The 20,493-nt window shown below is 42.1% G+C and overlaps 1 long non-coding RNA gene across 6 annotated transcripts in view; it reads right to left on the reverse strand.

Annotated features, from left to right (window-relative positions):
• Positions 1-20,493, reverse strand: part of LOC140487849 (uncharacterized) — a 160,195-nt gene that overhangs the window by 119,821 nt on the left and 19,881 nt on the right. The window contains exons 4-5 of one of the 6 annotated variants that reach the window (XR_011962953.1): positions 14,471-14,546; positions 2,234-2,333 (exon numbers count right to left, since the gene is read on the reverse strand). The exons of 4 other annotated variants lie outside the window; for them this stretch is intronic. This is a non-coding gene — a long non-coding RNA (uncharacterized lncRNA). Of the gene's footprint in view, positions 1-2,233; positions 2,334-14,470; positions 14,547-20,493 lie in introns of those variants that run through there. One more of the 6 variants, XR_011962952.1, reaches the window with a different exon arrangement.

The following is a 20,493-nucleotide window of genomic DNA, read 5'->3' on the forward strand; positions in this document are numbered from 1 at the left end:
CTCACAAACTTGATTGAATTCTTTGAGGAAGTAACCAAAAAACTTGATGTGGTCAGACAACTAGACATTGTTTACTTGAACTTTAGTAAAGCCTTTGATAAGGTTATACATGGTAGACTGATGAGTTAAGTTAGATCACATAGGTTTCAGGGTGAGCTTGCCAATTGAATACGATACTTAGCTTTACAGTAGCAGACAGAAGATGGTGGTGGAAGGTGTTTCTCGGACTGGAAGCATTTGACCAGCGGTGTTCTACTGGGATTGGTATTGGGTCCACTTTTATTTGTCATTTATATAAATGATTCAGATGAGAATATAGGAGGATGGTTAGTACGTTTGCGGATGACACCAAAATTGGTAGTATAGCGGACAGTAAAGAAGGTTATCTAAGATTACAAAGAGATCTTGATCAATTGGGTCAATGGGCTGAGGAGTAACAGATGGAGTTCAATTGGGATAAATGCAAGGTATTACAGTTTGTTAAAAGAAACAAGGACAGGAATTATACAATTTATGGTAGAGCCCTGGGTAGTGTTGTAGAACAGGGGGACCTAGGAGTTCAGGTAGATAATTCCTTGAAACATGCATCACAGGTAGATAGGATGTTAAGAAGACATTTAGTATGCTTGCCTTCGTTGCTCAGACCTTTGAGTATAGGAGTTGGGATGTCATGTTGAGGTTGTATAGGACATTAGTGAGGCCTCTTCTGGAATACTGTGTGCAGTTTTGGGTGCCCTGTTATACGAAGGATATTATTAAACTGGAGTGTGTTCAGAAAAGATTTACCAGGATGCAGCCAGACCTGAAGGCTGGATAGACTGGGACTTTTTTCACTGGAATGTAGGAGGTTGAGAGGTGACTTTATTGAGGTTTATAGATCATGAGGGGCAAAGATAAGGTGAATAGCCAAGGTCTTTTCCTTAAGGTGGGGCAGTTCAAAACTAGGAGGCATATTCTTAAGGTGAGAGGATAAAGATTAAGAAAGGACAAGAGGGGCAGCTTTTTGTTTTACAGAGAAAGTGGTTAGTATGTGGAATGAACTGCCAGCGAAAGTGGCAGATGCAGGTACAGTTGCAAAGTCTAATATAAATTTGAATAAGTACACGAATGGGAAAGATTTGGAAGGATATAGGCCAAATGCAGGCAGGTGGAACTGGTTTAGCTTAGGAACATGATCGGCATGGACTAGTTGGACCAAAGGGTCTGTTTCCAGCTGTATGACTTTTCAGTAGGATGGAAGATGAGCAGCAAGCCATAAATATAAAGGTAACAAGGACAGGTTTCAGCAGTAGACGAAATGAGATGGAAATGGGCATGGGTCATAGACTCATAGAGATGTACAGTATGGAAACAGACCCTGCGGTCCAACTCGTCCATGCTGACCTAATATCCCAACCCATTCTAGTCTTACCTACCACCGCCTGGCCCATTTCCCTCTAAACCCTTCCTATTCATATACCCATCCAGATACCTTTTAAGTGTTGCAGTTGCACTAGCCTCCACCCCTTCCTCTGGCAGCTCATTCCATACATATACCACCCTCTGTGTGAAAAAGTTGCCCCTTAGGTCTCTTTTATATCTTCCCTCTCTCATCCTACCTATGCCCTCTAGTTCTGAACTCCCCCACACCAAAGACTTTGTCTGTTTATCTTATTGAAGTCCCTCATGAGTTTACAAACTTCTATAAGGTCACCCTTCAACCTCCAACACTCCAGGGAAAACTGCCCCAGCCTATTCAACCTCTCCCTATAGCTCAAATCTTCCAACCCTGACAACATCCTTGTGATTCTTTTCTGAACCCTTTCAATTTTCACAACATCCCTCCGATAGGAAGACCAGAATTGCACCCAATATTCCAAATGTGGCCTAACCAATGTCCTGTACACCGCAACATGACATCTCAACTCCTGTACTTAATATTCTGACCAATGAAGGAAAGCATACCAAACGCCTTCTTCACTACCCTATCTACCTGCTACTCTACTTTTAAAGAGCTATAAACCTGCACTCCAAGGTCTCTTTGTTCAGCAACACTCCCTCGGACCTTACCATTAAGTGTATAAGTCCTGCTAAGATTTGTTTTCCCAAAATGCAGCACCTCGCAATTAACTAGATTAAACTCCACCTGCGACTCTTCAGTTCATCGGCCCATCTGGTCAAGATCCCATTGTAATCTGAGGCAACCTTCCTCGCTGTCCACTACACCTCCAATTTTGGTGTCAAACTTACCAACCATACTTCTTACACTCACATCCAAATCATTTATATAAATGACGAAAAGTAGTACCGATCCTTGTGGCACTCCACTGGTCATAGGCCTCCAGTCTGAAAAACTGAAAGATGAAAAGTTTTTTTTCAACTCAAAGTAGAATAGAATTTTTTAAAATTTGTATATGGAATGTGAGCATCTCTCAAAAGCCAACATTTGTTGTCCATTCTAAAGGTGATGAGAGTCAATTTGATATGCTTTCGTCAATGTATAATCATGGTGCTATTTGGGTTGAGTTTCAGGGTTTTGATCCAGCAACAGTGAAGGGATAGCAATATAAATCCAAATCAGACTAGTTTGTGGATTGGAGGGGAACCTACCCAGATAGCAGTGTTTCCATTAATCTACTGCTTTTATTCTGATGGGTGGTCGGGTTTGTGGGTTTGGATGGTAACATTGAGGAACCTTGGCGAGTTGCTGCAGTGCACCTTGTCGATGATACAAACTATTGTCACAGTGTGTCAGTGATGGAGAGAGTGGTGCCAAGCCAGTGATGGATTGGTGCCAATCATGTAGGCTAGTTTGTCTTGGATGGCACAATCTTCAGCGTTGTTGAAGCTGTAATCATCATGGCAAGTGTTTAGCATTCAAACAAACTTCTAACTTATGCCTTGGAAATGCTGGACAGACTTTGCGAAGTCAAGAGATGAGTTTGTAATGTTAACCTGTTCTTGTAGCCACAAATTTTATATGGGCTTGTCCAATTTGGTTTTTGGCCAATGGCAACTACCAGAGTCTTGATGCTGGAGTATTCAACAATGGTAATGCTGTTGAATATTGAGAGAGGAGACAGTTGTTGGAGATGGTTAATGCTTGGCACTCGTGAGGCACAAATGCTCGTCGTCACTTATTAGCCCAAAGCCAACCATTTCATAGCATCATAGATGTCAGATTAGCCAATTCAACTTACTCCATTTGAAATCAGGAAACTGCTGAAGGCACTTGATTCTGCAAAGGCTATATGCCCTGACAACATTTGAGCAACTGTATGGAATACTTGTTCTCCAGAACTGACCATATCTCTAGCGTAGTTGTTCCAGTACATCCACAACAGTAGCATCTATCTAGCAAGCTGTAAAATTGAATTTTAAAAGCTGGCCTGGTAAATTACCACAGGCAGATTCTGACTGAATGTAGCATCAAGGGAATCTTAGTAAAATTGGAGTCAATGGTAATCTGAAGGAAAACTAGTTAGAGTCATACATAACGCAAAAGAAGATAATTGTGTTTATTGGGATCAAACATCTCAGTTCCGGGACATCCCTGCAGGAGCTCCTCAAGGAGGTATCCTAAACCCAGCACTCTTCAGCTGCTTAATCAGTGACCCCTGCACCCCCAAGTCAGGATCAGGACGTTCACTGTTGATTGCACAATGTTCAGCACCATTCATGATATTTCAGATTATGAAGCAGCAAGACCTGAATAACATCTGTCTGGGCTGAGAAGTGGTAACATTCATGCCACACTAGTGCAAGACAATGACCATCTCCAACATGAGAGAATTTAACTATCTCCTCATTACATTCAATGGGATAAATTTAGAAAAGATTTAGCAGCTCTAAACTGGACATCGATGAGGTGCTGCTGGCTAATCCCTTGATAGAAATGGTAAAATGGAGAATAGCTTGGTCATGGGGTTACAAATTATAGTTGAATATAATTCTGCCTCTGGTGGCTACAGTGGATGTCTAGTTTTGTGTTGCTAGATCTGTTTGAATATCTGTCTCATCTAGTGCGATAGCACTAATGTGAAGGTGGGGCTTCGTCTCCACAATGAATGTGTGGTGATCACCTCAACCTTTTATAAACAGATGCATCTGCGAGAGATAGATTGGTGAAGACTGGGACAAGCATACTTCTCCTTGTTCTTGATTCCCTCGCCACTTGCTGCAGATCTAGTTTAGTACATGTGTCCATTAGGAGCTACTCTTGGTGATGGACATTGAAGTCTCCAAACTGGAATTTATTACGTGGTTTTGCTATCCTCAGTGCATCCTCCAAGTGTTCAATATGGAGGGATTGCTGATTCCTCACCTTAAAGGGGGATGGGGGAAGACTGATAGCAGGGGAACAGCAGACCTCATGGAACCCAGAATCAATGTTGAGGACTCCCATGGCAACTCCATCTCAACTGTACACTACCGAGCTGTCCTGCCTGTGTGACAGAACAAACTCAGAGGAGATAATGAGGGTGGTGTCTGGGATATTGTCTGTAAGACATGACTCTGTGTGTATGACTATGTCAATCTGTCGCTTGTTTGGTCTGCAGTACAGCTCTCCCAATATTGGCCCAGGCCCTGGATATTGGAAAGTAGGTTTTGCAGGATCGACATGGCTGCATTTGACATTGCTGCTTCTATGCCTAGATCACTGCCAGGTGGCAATCCGGTTTCAGTCCTTAGGTTTAGGCATCATAGCAGTATGATACAACCTAGTGGCTCAATAGGGCATTTTAAATGGCAGTCAAGAATCAAGTCTGGAACTGCATCTATGCCAGATCAGTCAAGGTCAACAAATTTCCTTCTCTGAAGAATGTTAGTAAACCAGATTGGTTATGCGATGACCATTAGGATGGCTTTTCATTTCAGATTTTGAGCTCAAGTTTCAACCATCATCTGTAGTGGGATTCAAAACCGTGTCCCCAGATTAAACAGCCGAGGATACAGAATTCTAGTCCAGTGACATTATCAGTATACCAACAGCTCCCTTAAATGAAGGAGAATATGAAAAATTATAGCAATGAGTACCCCCTAAGTGCTAATGACTGCCAATCTATGTCTAGCACTGCAAATTAACAATTACAAAAGCAGAATTTCACTCATACTAAAATCAATCTTTCTTTTAGGTTGCTTTTCATGTTTGTGCTTCTCCTCCTTTCTCTTTTAATCTAATTTTTCTTTCCTTCTCTATATTTTCCTTCCTGAATTTTACATTCACTTATTCACATCATGCAATAATTACCACAGCATTTTTAACATAAGGAAGATGGTAGGTGAACTGGCCATACTAAATTGCCCATAGTGTTCAGGGATGTGTAGGCATTAGTCAGGGGAAATGTAGAGTAATAGGATAGGAAAGGGGAATGGGTTGGATACTCTTCAGAGGGTGTCAGTGTGGACTTGTTGTGCCAAATGGTCTGCTTCCACACTGTAGAAATTCTATGAAAACCCCAAAGCACTTCACAGGAGCATTATAAACAATGAATGACCCTGAGCTATATCAGGAGATATTGTGTTAGATGACCAATACTCCTTCCTCATCAGTCCTCCCAGTGTTTATTTCTCAATTCTGATATCTGATTGGTTAATGCTTGTTACGAGCTTGCATTTTCAACAATTTTGAGCGAAAAAAAGAATTTTGTTATAGCTTACAGAGCAGATGCTGCTTGATTCCCTGATCTAGCAAATTCTAGTCTAATGCCTGGGTTTGCAATTTTAATCTGCTCTTAATCGATAGCTTCAGTATTTTGAGACTAGCAATGTCTTAATTATGTTAGTTTGCTGCTGTTCTTTGTCCATACCTAACTGGGAGGTAAAGTGAACATTTTATGCTCTATAAAGAATACTACCCTGAAGTTGTAGCTAAAGAAAATCCAGTACCATATGAAAAAAGAACAAATTGAATTGCCTTTGCTTCATTTCCTGCAAATAAATCACATCCTCACGTTGACCTCGACCTATTACAAGTACTGCATTCAAGATGTGTGCTGATTTCACTGATGCAATTCACTCAGTTTCTTTATCATTTACTGTAAGAAAACTAGACCAATCTTTGAGATTTTCTTTCAATAATTTCAATACGAAATCTGTTGTCCATGTCCATTACCAAAACAAAATCCCCCAGTACTAGTGAAAGTCTGGAAAATCAGGTTCAAAAGGACCTGAACATTTTCTTTTAAGTTTATTCATTTGTGGGACATGGGCATTACTGGCTGGCTAACATTTATTGCCTGGCCCTAGCTACCCTTGAGAGTGAGCTGCCATATTGAAGTGCTGCAGTCCAAATGCAATTATTCAAGTTATGTAGGATAAACAATTCATTCAACCCAACCAGTCAATGTCAGTGATGTGCTCCAAATCAACTACTCCCATCTTTCTTATACAAGTCTACCATCATTACTATTTATTCACATCATATACTTGTTTAGCTTCCCTTAATTGTATCTGTAGTATTTATTACAACCACTTCCTCTTGTAGCAAGTTCCATTCTCACCACTCTTTGGTTGAAGAAGTTTAGTCCGAATTCCCTATTTGATTTCTTGGTGACGATCTTATTTAATCATAAGAAATAGGTGCAGGCCAATTGGCCCATCAATCCTACTCTACCTACAGCAAGAGTATTGCTGGTCAGAACATGGCTGTATCTCCATCTTCCTGCCTTCCAACTCCCTTGTTGATCGGTATCAGAACTAGATGGTCCCTAAATATGCTCTTCTCTTCTGAGGAAATATACCCTCTGTCAATCATCCTCTTATCTCTCCTTTATTTCTGTTGCTTCCCTCCTTATTTTATCAGTATTTGTATGGTCAATATCCATTCAACTTCCCCCCTTGATCATCCCATGTTCAAAATACATCACCCAGCACACTTGAGGTAGATTATAACTTTCTGCATTGGTGTAAATTGGATAATAGCAGGTCGGCAAACTACAACAGAAATTAGAAAATGGACAGATAGAGGGAGAGAGAGAGAGACACACACACACATACAAAACGAGCTGCTGACTCTTGTATCATCTACTTTGCTCTATCACATCAAGTGAAAGTTTACCCAATTTCCTCCTCCCAACACTCTAGTGGTGCTGATAGCTCATTCTTTCTGAATACCTGTGGGATTTCCTTGTGCCTTGTATTTCCTTCTCTCTTTATAAAGAATCCCTGCACCACACAAGCTTTATATCCTGGGTTAAGCTGCAACACCACTTTATAGTGAGTTTAGATTACTTTTTACAGTGTGGAAACAGGCCCTTCGGCCCAACAAGTCCACACCGACCCGCCGAAGCGCAACCCACCCGTACCCCTCACCTAACACTACGGACAATTTAGCATAGCCAATTCATCTGACCTGCATATCTTTGGACTGTGGGAAGAAACTGGAGCACCCGGAGGAAACCCACACAGACACGAGGAGAACGTGCAAACTCCACACTGTCAGTCACCTGAGGCAGGAATTGAACCCGGGTCTCTGGCGCTGTGAGGCAGCAGTGCTAACCACTGTGCCACCGTGCCACCCACGTTCTGAAGAGTGTTTCAGTGGAATCCAAAGACGAGTTAGTATCGGTAAACATTCTTGGAGAACTTCTACCCAGTAATGGAAACAGTTGGATGTAGGATCCTGACTTCTCAATTACAATGCACAGTACAATGAGAAAGTGCCTTAACACACATTACAATCACATATGTCTGTGGGCGTGAATCACTTTGCTGAAATATGGTATTTATAGATAGCTTTAAAAAAGTAATTTTATGCAGTTGGATTGTGCTGTGAAATTTATGGATTTTAAGAACAAGTTCTGTCTGGTAGCAGCTGCTTATACCCACTGTGCCACAAACACATTCTGAAAACTGAAATGACTGATGTATAAAACAAAGAGATGTATGATCCTTGCAATTAGTTAATGGAGGGACACTTAGGCTCACTGGCACATTGCAGAGAAATAAAACAAAAGTAACACTATAAAGGAAGTCAACTGCTTTTATAGAAATGTGGAGCTGGAACAAACAGTATCAGAGGTGTAGGAGAGTTAACTTTTTGGGCAGAACTGTTCATGGGGACTCATTAAGGGTGCCACCTGAAATGTCGACTCCTCTGCTCTTCTGATGCTGCTTGCCCTGCTGTGCTTTTTTCCAGCTCCACATTTTATCGATTCTGACTTTCCAGCATCTGCGGTCCTCACTACCTCCAAGCTTTTGTAGAAATGCAGTATTTTCAAATTGTGCTGTAGGTGAAAACAGCAGGAAATACAAAGGGCAGGGAGGGAGAGAGAGAGTGAGAGTAGGAGAGAGACAGGCTAAGAGGGAAGAAATAGAGGAGCGAAGAAAGGAAAGAGAGAAAAAACAGAGAGCAGGAAAATGAAAAATAAGAGGACAGAGACAGAGTAGAGAGCTGGGGGTACAGACTAGAGAGTTGAGGGGAGAGAGGTGCATGGCACAAAAGGGTTAGAGACAGAAAGGTGGGGAGAGTCAGGGACCATAGCACATAGGAATAAATGTAGACCATTCAGACCAACAAATCTGTTCTGCCATTCATACCAGATGTGATAATCCTTAACTCCACACTCCTGCTTTTTTCCCCATAACCCTCGATTCCCTAACAGTTAAAATCTGCCTATGTTAGCCTTGAATATATGTAATGACCCAGCCTCAACAGCATTCTACAGTCAAGAAATCCACAAATTCGCAACACTCTGAGAGAAGAAATTCCTCATCATCTCTGCCTTTATTCCAAGTTTAAGCCCTCTGGTCCTAGAATCTCTTACAAGGGGAAACAATCTTTCTGCACCTATCTTGTCAAGTCCTCTAAGAATCTTGTGTTTCAATAAGATCACCTCTCATTCCTCCATATTCCAACGAGCACACCAATCTACCCAATTTCTCCTCGGAAGACAGTCCTTCCATACCCGGTATCAGCCTGGTGAAGCTTCTTTGGACTGCCTTCAATGGCAGTACATCTTTCCTTAGATAAGGGGCCTAAAACTGTTTACAGTATTCCAGCTACAATCTAACTAGTGCCTTGTATAGCTTTGGCAAAAGCTCCGTACCTTTATAATTCATTCCCTTTGAAATAAAGTCTTTGTGGGCGGCACGGTGGCACAGTGGTTAGCACTGCTGCCTCACAGCGCCAGAGACCCGGGTTCAATTCCCGCCTCAGGAGACTGACTGTGTGGAGTTTGCACGTTCTCCCCGTGTCTGCGTGGGTTTCCTCCGGGTGCTCCGGTTTCCTCCCACAGTCCAAAGATGTGCAGGTCAGGTGAATTGGCCATGCTAAATTGCCCATAGTGTTAGGTAAGGGGTAGATGTAGGGGTATGGGTGGGTCGTGCTTCGGCGGGTCGGTGTGGACTTGTTGGGCCGAAGGGCCTGTTTCCACACTGTAAGTAATCTAATCTAATCATTCCATTTGCCTTTCCAATTATCCAATGAACTTGGATACCAGAATTATTTGATTCATGGATGAGGACTCTGGTCTGTAATTTTTTGCAGTCTTTCTTCACTTAAATAATATTTAGCTCCTTTATTCTCCTTGCCGAAGTGCATAAGCTCACACTTCCACATTCTATTCCACCTGTCCAGTTTTGGTCCACTCACTTAACCCGTCTATAGTCCTATGCAGATGCTTTGTCATCCCCATTACTTGTCTTCCCGTCAATTTTTGTGCCATCTGCAAAGTTGGTTGTAGTAAATTCTGTTCCCTCAACAAGCCATTAGCATATATTGTAAATAATTATAGCCCCCAGCACTGATTACAGCCCCCAGAATACCACTCACTACAGGTTGTCATCCTGAAAATAGCTCTCTAAACCCAACTCTTTATCTTCCATTAACTGTGTTAATATACTACCTCCAACACCATGGACTGTTATCTTATTAAGTAGCCTAATGTGTAGCACCTTACCAAACACTTTCTGAAAAACCAAACAAATTCTATCCACCACTTTTTCTTTATCTACCCTGTTTGTAACTTCCTCAAAGAATTCTAGTAAATTTGTCAAGCATAATTTTCCCATTAAGATATGATGATTCTGTTGGGTCATGTTATGTTGTTCTAAATGTTCGACTATTACAGCCTTTATAATAGAGTCTAACATTTTCCCAATAAACGAATTAAGCTAACTGGCCTTTAGTTTTTTTTTTGTCTCTTTCCCTTTCAAATAAAGAGGTTACATTGACAGTTTTTCAATACTCTAGGATGTTTCCAGAATCTAACGATTCCTGAATGATTACTGCCAGTGCATTCACTATCTCTGTAACTACTACCTTTAATATCCTAATTCCATTAGGACTGTTTCTTCAGTTATGGTTATTATGTTTATTTCCTCTCCTTTTGCCCCTTCAAATATTTAGCAATTTTAGGACGTTATTACTCTCTTTTAATGTAAAGGCTGATGCAAATAACTTAGGTATTCAATTCCTCCATTCTGTCCTGGTTTCCATTATTTACACAGCCTCATATTCAAAGATGCCTCTGGTCACTTTGGCTTCTCTCTTTCTTTCTATGTAATTAAATAAGTTCTTGATGTCTGTCTTGATACTTCTTCCAACTTTATCTTCAAAGTTTATTTATCCCTTTTTTTGTTGGTTGGTTGTCTTTTGTTGGTTTTAAAAACTTTCCTAATCCTCTTGTTTACCACTAAGTCTTTGCTAGATTGTAGGTTTTTTCCAATTTCAATATGATGCTATCTTTAACTTCCCTCGTTAACCTTAGTTTGCTGATCCATTTTCTAAAATCCTTCTTCCTCACTGGTATATGTCTTTGCTGTGTGCCATGAGCTATGTCCTTAAGAGGTGGGAAAGGCAGAGAGGTGGGAGGGGAGAGAGAGAGAGAGAGAAGGAGGGAGAGGGAGAGAAAGAGAGAGAGAAGTGGAGAGAGAGAGAAAAGAGGGGAGTGAGAGAGGAGGAGAAGAGAGAAAGAGAAGTGAAGGGAGGGAGTGAGATAGAGAGCAGAGGGGAGAGACATTGGAGAGAGGTGAGGACAAAGGGATGTAGTGAGAGAGAGAGAGAGAGACGTAAGGAAAAGATGTGATGAGATAGAAAATGGGGAGAGGCATGGTGAGATACAAAGGAAGGGAGTAAGAGACATGAGAATATTCAGGCAAGAGGGTAAGTCAGGGACAGTAAGAGAGAGCAAGTAAGAGATGTAAGCAAGTAAGCCATCCTGGAGAAGGAAATAGCAAACTAGTGCAATACAAACCTAATAGAAATCCGTGACCCAAAACTCAGAGCAAGGACGAGGAAAAAGACAGTCAGTACAATGAGTACTGGCAATATCTCAGCTAATTCTTCAGAATTCTATATTAGGAAACCTTGACAATGAGTGAGAACAAGCCTTTAAACACTTAAAATAAGAAAGCAGTGTCATTGTGGTAATGTCACTGGATTTGTACTCCAGTGGTCCAGGCTAATGTCCTGTTGGGTGAGAGAATGATCGAGAGAGAGAGAAAGAGATGGGGTAGGGTGACTGAGAGTGGAGATGTTTATTGATGGCCAAATGATGAGCTCCCATTTGCAGGAGGACAAGTCCATGTTCCTAGCAGCCAACCAAATGTTTGAGGCAGTGGATGGTGGGGAAGCAATAATTAAAATCTTAATAAACATGGGAGCATTGAGGTACAAGGCAGTCCAGAGAGTCTCTGAGGCATCAGAAAATCAGATTGTATTTGCAGACATTGTCTGTACTCCGTATCAAAAATATCGACTGCCCCAGGGTGACACTCCATGGCCAAAACCTGCAACTGCGGACAGATTCAACAACTTTGTGACATTCACCTTAGGTAAACAATCAGCAATCGTTCTAACAATTAATATCACATGTCAGCATTGGCAAATGCTTATCACAGAGAACATATACAGGAATATTTAGGGCTCTTGAGGTGCAGTGCTGGTGTCCTTACTTCCAGACTTGAAGGCCTAGGTTCAAGTCCCACCTGCTCCAGAGGTGTGTAATAAATCTCAAAATCTCAGGTAACAATTTTGAAGGATAGCCTTCAATATTTATCACACAACATTGCTGAAACATGTTAGTCATAGAGTTACACAACACAGAAACAGACCCTTCTGTCTAACCAGCCTATGCCAAACATAATCCCAAACCAAAGTAGACCTGCCTGCCTGATATCCCTCAGGCTCATATTCCTCCAAACCTTTCCCATTTACGTACATCCACATCCACCAAGTCCTCTGGAAGTTCATTCTCACACAAACCACCCTTTGTGTAAAAAATGTGTCCCTCATGTCTCTTTTAAATCTCTCTCCTCTCACCTTAAAAAGATGCTCCCAAGTCTTGAAATCCCCCATGCTAGCGAAAGGCAACCACCCTATCTATACTGAAAATGTGTTGCTGGAAAAGCGCAGCAGGTCAGGCAACATCCAAGGAACAGGAGAATCGATGTTTCGGGCATCAGCCCTTCTTCAGGAATATCTATCTATACCCCTCATGATTTCATAAAGCTGTATAGAGTTGCTTCTCAACCTCCTACACTCCAATGAAAGAAGTCCCAGCCTATTCAGCCTTTCTTTACAACTCAAACCTTCCATACCGGGCAACATCCTGTTAAATCTCTTCTGAACACTCTCTAGCTTAATAATACTTCTCCTATAACAGAACTGGACACAGAACTCCAGAAAAGGTCTCACCAATGTCCTGTACAATGTTAACATGACTTCACAACTCCTATACTCAAAGGGTTCAGTAATGAAGGCAAGCATTCTAAACACCTTTTTAAACACCCTGTCTACATGTGATGCAAACTTCAAAGAATTATGTACCTTAACCCCTGGATCCCACTGTTCTACAACACTACCCAAGGCCCTACCATTAACAGTATAATTTGCAGTGCACAAATTCCTTGACACATTTTCAATAGTATCATCAGGTCTACTACGCTGTTGTAAAGCACTTTGAGATGTCCTGAAGTTGTGAAAAGTTCTGTATAAATGGACATCTTTCTTTTTCGAAAGATTACCTAGAAATTACGAACTGGAGTATAAACAAAAGTCCCAGAGAGGGTTTTCCTCTCATAGAATCAGGAGGTTAAAAAGTTTCTTCCTGCCCTGAAAACACTAAACTATTGTGAGAGTATAGTGTACTGGAGATGGAGGTCTTGTGCTGTAGTGACTAGCCTCCCTATCTCTGGGTCAGGAACTTCGGGTTTGTGTCCCACTCTAGGACTTGTTGGTCATTGAAACAGCTTGGTTGTCAGCCTGCAAATCATTCCCAATGCATGTCATTGGAGGTGCTAAGTTTGGGAGAGATTCCTGCTCAGCCATCCTGGAGAAGGAAATAGCAAACTAGTGCAAGACAAACCTAATAGAAATCCGTGACCCAAAACTCAGAGCAAGGACGAGGAAAAAGACAGTCAGTACAATGAGTACTGGCAGTATCTCAGCCAATTCTTCAGAATTCTATATTAGGAAACCTTGACAATGAGTGAGAACAAGCCTTTAAACACTTAAAATAAGAAAGCAGTGTCATCGTGGTAATGTCACTGGATTTGTACTCCAGTGGTCCAGGCTAATGTCCTATTGATGTACTATTTATTTATTTATTGTCACATGGATTTTGTTACAAAATACAGTGAAAAGTGGTGTATAGTGCTGCTGCTTTCTGGTGCCACACTAAAATACACAAAAATAAAGCAAAACGTAGAATATAAAGGCAGAAAAATAAAGAAATAATGAGAAAGTGTTCATTAATTTACAAGAAGTTTACAGTCCTTCTTGTTAAGTCATCTGCCATGGGCCTAGTGCTACCCCTGCTAGAACAAAAATCTCCACTCTTCGGTACCATCTTGCCTCCACTGATGCTCCCGCCACTATGAGTCCTCGCTGGATCTCACTAATGTTGACACTACTGACCCTGCCAAGTACCGCACCAGCCCAAACCCGACTCTGCCTCAGGTCTACCTCACTGATGCAGATGCTGCCAATGTCATCGGGTCTCAATCTGGGCCCAAACCTGCCTCTGCTACCATTTCCATGAATCTGTGCTGGATGCAGACTCCCACCGGGAACCCAAACACACCTCCGCCACTGCAGCCATGAGTCAGCACTTGGACTACCTCGTCGAAGCTCATAGATTTCAGTAACAGATATTGAAATGTTTGCTGCGGCCCCAGGGTTCGAATCCCACCATAGCAGATGATGACATTTGAATTTAATAAATTCAATAGAAGTCTAGAATGAAAACCCATCTAATGGCAATCGTGTGATCATTGTGAACTGTTTTAATGTCCCACCTAGTTTAGCAGTGCCATTTAGGGAAGAAAGGCCAACATAATACTGTAGCCTCTCAGCACTGTTGACACTTAACTGCCCTCTGAAATGGTCAAGAAAGCCACTCAGTTCGAGGACAATAAGGGATAGACAACAAATGCTAACATTGCTAGCGTCACTCATATCCCACAGAAAATAAAAACATTTAAAAGCATTACAGCTGAACTTGCAGAACCTCAATTGCAATCACTGAAACAAGCCAATAGTACAGACCTGGTAATGAACTTGGAACCCTCTGGCTTTTAATGTCTTCAGAGTACACTGGTTTATCATGCCTTTTTCCACTAAGCTACAAGGAAAGGTCAGACAGTTTACATAGAGATTAATGGATCACTGGGAATGAGTTACAGGCTGTAATTTAATTGAGGGATTAAATGAAGTTGTAAAGCATGAAGCAAGCTTGAGTAGTTTATAACAGTCATCAGAACTACAAACAGAGATTGCAGCTTGAAAATAATTCCTGTGTATTGGTTATTTATAACAATGTATTTCTTCAAGTTCCTTGAGCTGGCTCTTTTTTTTGATGGCCTGGGACAGCTTGCTAGACCATTTCATAGACAGTTAAAAGTCAATCACATTTTTGTCGTCTGGAATCATGTTGTAAAGCATACCCAATAAGGATAATCGATCTATTTCCCTAAAATATATAAATCAACTAAGTTAATTAATTTATTAAAATCTGGTAGTTGCTTGGTTACCACCGGTACTATCTTTTTAATCCAGATTCATTTAGTTAACTGAGGTTAAATTCCCCAGATCCCACAATGTGGTATAAACACACATCCTTGGATTATTAGGCCAGTTCTCTGGATTATTTGTCCAGCAACACAGCCAGTAAACAGTAACAGTGTGCTGCTTTATAGTTTACTTCCCTTTCTCTGCCATCTTCACAACTTGTATTTCAGAGGATAGAGTTTAATCTCTTCCTCAGCAAAGATGTGCCTTCATACTGCAATCTGCCACATCGAAGACACCAAGGAACCCCCTCACAGTGACTTCCTGATTTCTTGCAGTTCCTGACACACTTTGTGGCCTTCTCACATACATGCTTTACCCCCATCTCTCTCTCTCTCTCTCAAATTCTGATTTTCTCACATGCACACTCTTCCCTATCTTTCACACTCACGCACGCGATGTTGTATGATTTTTCTCACGGTCTCTTTTCTCCTCTATATTTATTTTGCCTCACAATGTCTTAGAGGCAGTTCCAATTGTACATTGCTGCAGATCTTCTTCCATTTTCTTTTTACTTCCCATTATCCCATCTTCCACGGGTAACAAATCCACTCAAATTTCATGTAACTCGACTTTACGATCTTAAGCCCACAGGATGACAATTTCACCTGCTCCCCTCCCTATCGTGGCTGCCTCTGCCTCTTACTCCAGGCTGCTGTGTTGGCTTCCATTGCCTGTAAAACTGGCAGCCCACCTACAAAAGATGGGGGGTGAAAATTGCATACTGAATATCATCAAGCAGTCTGGAAGTTTTTTTATATTGTTACTATGGTGATAATGAAAATGCACCATTCAGGTTCTAGAACGGAGTAAATTTCAGTTGCTCCAACTGTTACAGCCCTCATTCACCCCTTGAGCATGTTCTGCATCTGAAATTGAAATCTAGAAGCACTGCGAAAGAAGGCAGAAGTTATTAGGAATGGAAGTGAGGCCATTGCACAGCCAAGAGAGAGCCATTGTGAGGGGAATATAAATGAAGTATATTGGTACAGAACAAGTGCGGCCAGATCAGATGAAATTAATTATAAGATGTTGAGGTACCCCACAGCAATGTCAAAAAATCAAATCGGGGAAGAATCCTTTGTACCAGAAATGATGCAGTATAATTATCAGCAGGCATGTCACGTCCACTTCCTGTCTACATTCCAATTTTCTGAGTTTACATAAGCACAGGAAGATGATAAATGAAAGCTTTTATTAGCAATAATAAGTCTTTCACAAAGAGCAAAACCCAGTTATCACTTTGCTGGAATCGTCTGGTTTCTACTCTGCAGAGAGAATGATGAGTCAGCCAATGCCATAGCAACTGAACGACGATCAAAACGACCTCCTCTTTATGTTGCTGGCAGATGCTGATCAATAGAACTGACCACAATTACTTTTTTGTTCATCATTGGCAAAGGTTAGACATAAAGCACAGGATCATTTTATGAAAAGATCATCTCGCCGTTATCAACAATGAAAACAGACAAAAATAATTCTGTCAGGATAACAACAAAAACATGGGTCACCTCAGGTCTCAGCAGATTTATCCAGTGACTAACTCCTACCCCGTACCTCCTCGCAAGACAAGGTCACATGGAAACTGTGGCCATCTCCAAATCGCACAGTATCCTGACTTGCAAGTACATTGTTGCTCCATCATTGTCACTGGGTCATAATCCTGGAGTTCCCTATTTAACAGCCCTGTGTGAACACCTACACCTAGCTGAATAGATGTTGCAAGAGGGAGGGCTTTGGGTGCCCAGAACACTGGGACTAGTTCTCAGGGGAGGTTGGACTATAAAGGTCAAGTGGATCACACCTGATCAGAGCTGGAACCAATGCCCTCACCTGCTAGTGTTTTCAGGAAAAGTTTAAAGTAATTTGGAAGGGGAAGTGGAAATTGGACGTAGGAAGGTTAAACAAATCGCTCAGAGGATTGCAAGAAGCGGAAAACATTCAGGCAAGAAATCAGTTAGGTCACATCAACAGGTTAAAAAAAAGATGTGTGTTTGCTAACATTATCCAGGACTACCAGGCATCGCAACATAGTATTTTTACTGTCGTGATCTAGGGGAATGTGACAGCCAATTTATGTGAAGCAAACACCCATAATGAGCAATGTGATAATGACGCAACGCCTGTTTTTGATGTTGATTGAGGGGTAAATATTGACCAGGAGTCTGGTAGCTCCTTCCAAATAGTACTATGAGATCCTTTAAATCCAGCCAAGTAAACAGACAGGGCTTCAGTTTACTGTCTTATTTGAAATATAGCCCTTGCCATAATACAGTACTCCCTCAGTATTGCACTGGAGTGTCAGAGTTGATTTTTGTGCTCAAGCCTTGAAGCGGACTTTGAACTCAGAATCTTATGATTCAAGGTACTATCAACTGAGCCATAGCTGACAGCTGAATTAATTCAAGTTCTAAATTAGGCTAACAGTGTATATGTGTAAATGCACAAAGCATGGTCAATAAGGTCGGTAAAGAGTTTAGAAGATTAAGAGGAGATCTAATAGAAACTTACAAGATAATACATGGCTTGGAAAGGGTGGATGCTAGAAAATTGTTTCCGTTAGGCGAGGAGACTAGGACCCGTGGACACAGCCTTAGAATTAGAGGGGGTAAATTCAGAACAGAAATGCGGAGACATTTCTTCAGCCAGAGAGTGGTGGGCCTGTGGAATTTATTGCCACAGAGTGCAGTGGAGGCCAGGACGCTAAATGTCTTCAAGGCAGAGATTGATAAATTCTTGATGTCACAAGGAATTAAGGGCGACGGGGAGAATGCGGGTAAGTGGAGTTGAAATGCCCATCATCCATGATTGAATGGCGCAGTGGACTCGATGGGCCGAATGGCCTTACTTCCACTCCTATGTCTTATAGTCTTATGGTCTAAACAGCAGGCAATGTGAGATTTGTTTCAAGATGTTTGGGAAGCAATCTGGGGACTTGTATAATAGCACTTATAATTTTGCCGGATGTATGACATAAACAAGGTCAGATGTGGCGGGTGGCCAAAACTTGTCAGATATAATCAAAGGTGAGCTGATGGTAAAAATGATCCTATACTCATTGTGAGATATCCTTTTCTCTGGTTGCTTGTAACAAAAGTAAATCCTTGCATCTTAAAAGTCACAAACTGTGCTTTTCAACATAACTATAAAGGTGCAGAACATGATTTCAAAAGGCTTGAAAGTAGGTGTTAGTGACTTCAAAAGAAAAGCACACAAAAACAAATCTGTCTGCCCTGAATAAAAGTAATTTGGTTCTTGTAAGATGATAAAAAGAGAATTATTTCACCAAAAAAAACAATGGATTCCTTACAAATAGTAATCTTAGGTTATTTAGTAAAGGTCCAAGTTTTACATAGAATCACATGTAAACTATAGGCCATTTAGCCGAAATATGTTGTAGACAGAACTTTGATTCTGGTCTATTCTGGGTTGGCCAACAGGCAGACTGCAGTTGATCACTGCTGGTTGTAATTGGTTGCAGTTACTCTAAGGCTGGGGAAAAGTGAAGCCATGACTAGTTTCCTTCCCTTGATCACAATCCAGGTGAAAAATATGCAAATGGCGATTTTAACAGGTTTGGCTGCAAAGGCATGTTAACAAACTATCTGAGTGGAGTACTATGAGGTGGAATACAGCCAAGGAATTGTACCCCAAAACAATCTGAATTCAGCCAATCACATCACAGGCTAGAGGTTGAACCTGACATTTTTCTGGTCTGAATGGCTTGACTCCTCACTGAATAAATGTACTTAAAGCCTCAAGTAACAATATCAGAAAAGATGATTAATTATAAGAACATAAGTCACCAGGAGTAAGTCAATCAGCCCCAAGAGGAACTCCCCTCTTTGACTCCCCTGTTAGATAGGAATCTATCTCACAAAGCATGACAAATATACAATGACTCAGCTTCCACTGCTCTCTGGGAAAGAGCACTCCACAAACTAACAACCCTCTGAGAGATAAAATAAATCTCACCTTCAAAATAAATAGGAGATCGCTTGGTTTCATACTGTACCCCCATGATACTCTCTCCCATTGGGAGAAACATCCTTTCAGTATCAGCCCTGTCAAGTTCCCTCAGAAATGTATAAGAATCGGGGAGGGGGGGTTATTTCTCATTGTTTTAAACCAAAATGGGACAAACAAAAAGAACTGTTTCCAAGTTGCTTCCTGTGATAAATCTTACAGACATCAATAATTGTTCCCAATAGTCAATGATTTGTATAAGACATCCGGGAGGTAATTGAAATGGTCAGTTCTGAGACCATCTTGGCTATGATACATCATAGCCAGATGGCCTCCTTCTTCAAAGACCACAATTTCCCCCCAGACGTGGTCGATGATGCTCTCCACCGCATCTCCTCCACTTCCCGCTCCTCCGCCCTTGAGCCCCGCGCCTCCAATCGCCACCAGGACAGAACCCCACTGGTCCTCACCTACCACCCCACCAACCTCCATATTCATCGTATCATCTGTCGTCATTTCTGCCACCTCCAAACGGACCCCACCACCAGGGATATATTTCCCTCCCCCTCCCCTATCAGTGTTCCGAAAAGACCACTCCCTCCGTGACTCCCTTGTCAGGTCCACACCCCCACCAACCCAACCTCCACTCCCAGCACCTCCCCCTGCAACCACAAGAAATGCAAAACTTGCGCCACACCTCCCCACTTACTTCCCTCCAAGGCCCCAAGGGATCCTTCCATATCCGCCACAAATTCACCTGCACCTCCACACGCATCATTTACTGCATCCGCTACACCCGATGTGGCCTCCTCTATATTGGGGAGACAGGCCGTCTACTTGCGGAACGTTTCAGAGAACACCTCTGGGACACCCGGACCAACCAACCCAACCACCCCGTGGCTCAACACTTCAACTCCCCCTCCAACTCCACCAAGGACATGCAGGTCCTTGGACTCCTCCATCGCCAGACCTTAGCAACATGACGCCTGGAGGAAGAGTGCCTCATCTTTCGCTTAGGAACCCTCCAACCACAAGGGATGAACTCAGATTTCTCCAGTTTCCTCATTTCCCCTCCCCACACCTTGTCTCAGTCCCAACCCTCGAACTCAGCACCACCTTCCTAACCTGCAATCTTCTTCCTGACCTCTCCGCCCCCACCCCCACTCCGGCCTATCACTCTCACCTTATCACCCTCACCTTAACCTCCTTCCACCTATCGCATTTCCAACGCCCCTCCCCCAGGTCCCTCCACCCTACCTTTTATCTTAGTCTGCTTGGCACACTTTCCTCATTCCTGAACAAGGACTCATGCCCGAAACATCGATTCTCCTGCTCCTTGGATGCTGCCTGACCTGCTGTGCTTTTCCAGCAACACATTTTCAGCTCTGATCTCCAGCATCTGCAGTCCTCACTTTCTCCTATGATACATCACTTACCCAACTTGAGAGAACGAGATCTTTCTGGACAAGACCTTCAGCGAGGTTATTATACCAATCATACCAGAAGAGAGCAAAAGAGAGCAGACGATGAGGAAG

Source organism: Chiloscyllium punctatum, chromosome 17, assembly GCF_047496795.1.
Source record: "Chiloscyllium punctatum isolate Juve2018m chromosome 17, sChiPun1.3, whole genome shotgun sequence".
In the NCBI taxonomy this organism is placed as follows: domain Eukaryota; kingdom Metazoa; phylum Chordata; class Chondrichthyes; order Orectolobiformes; family Hemiscylliidae; genus Chiloscyllium; species Chiloscyllium punctatum.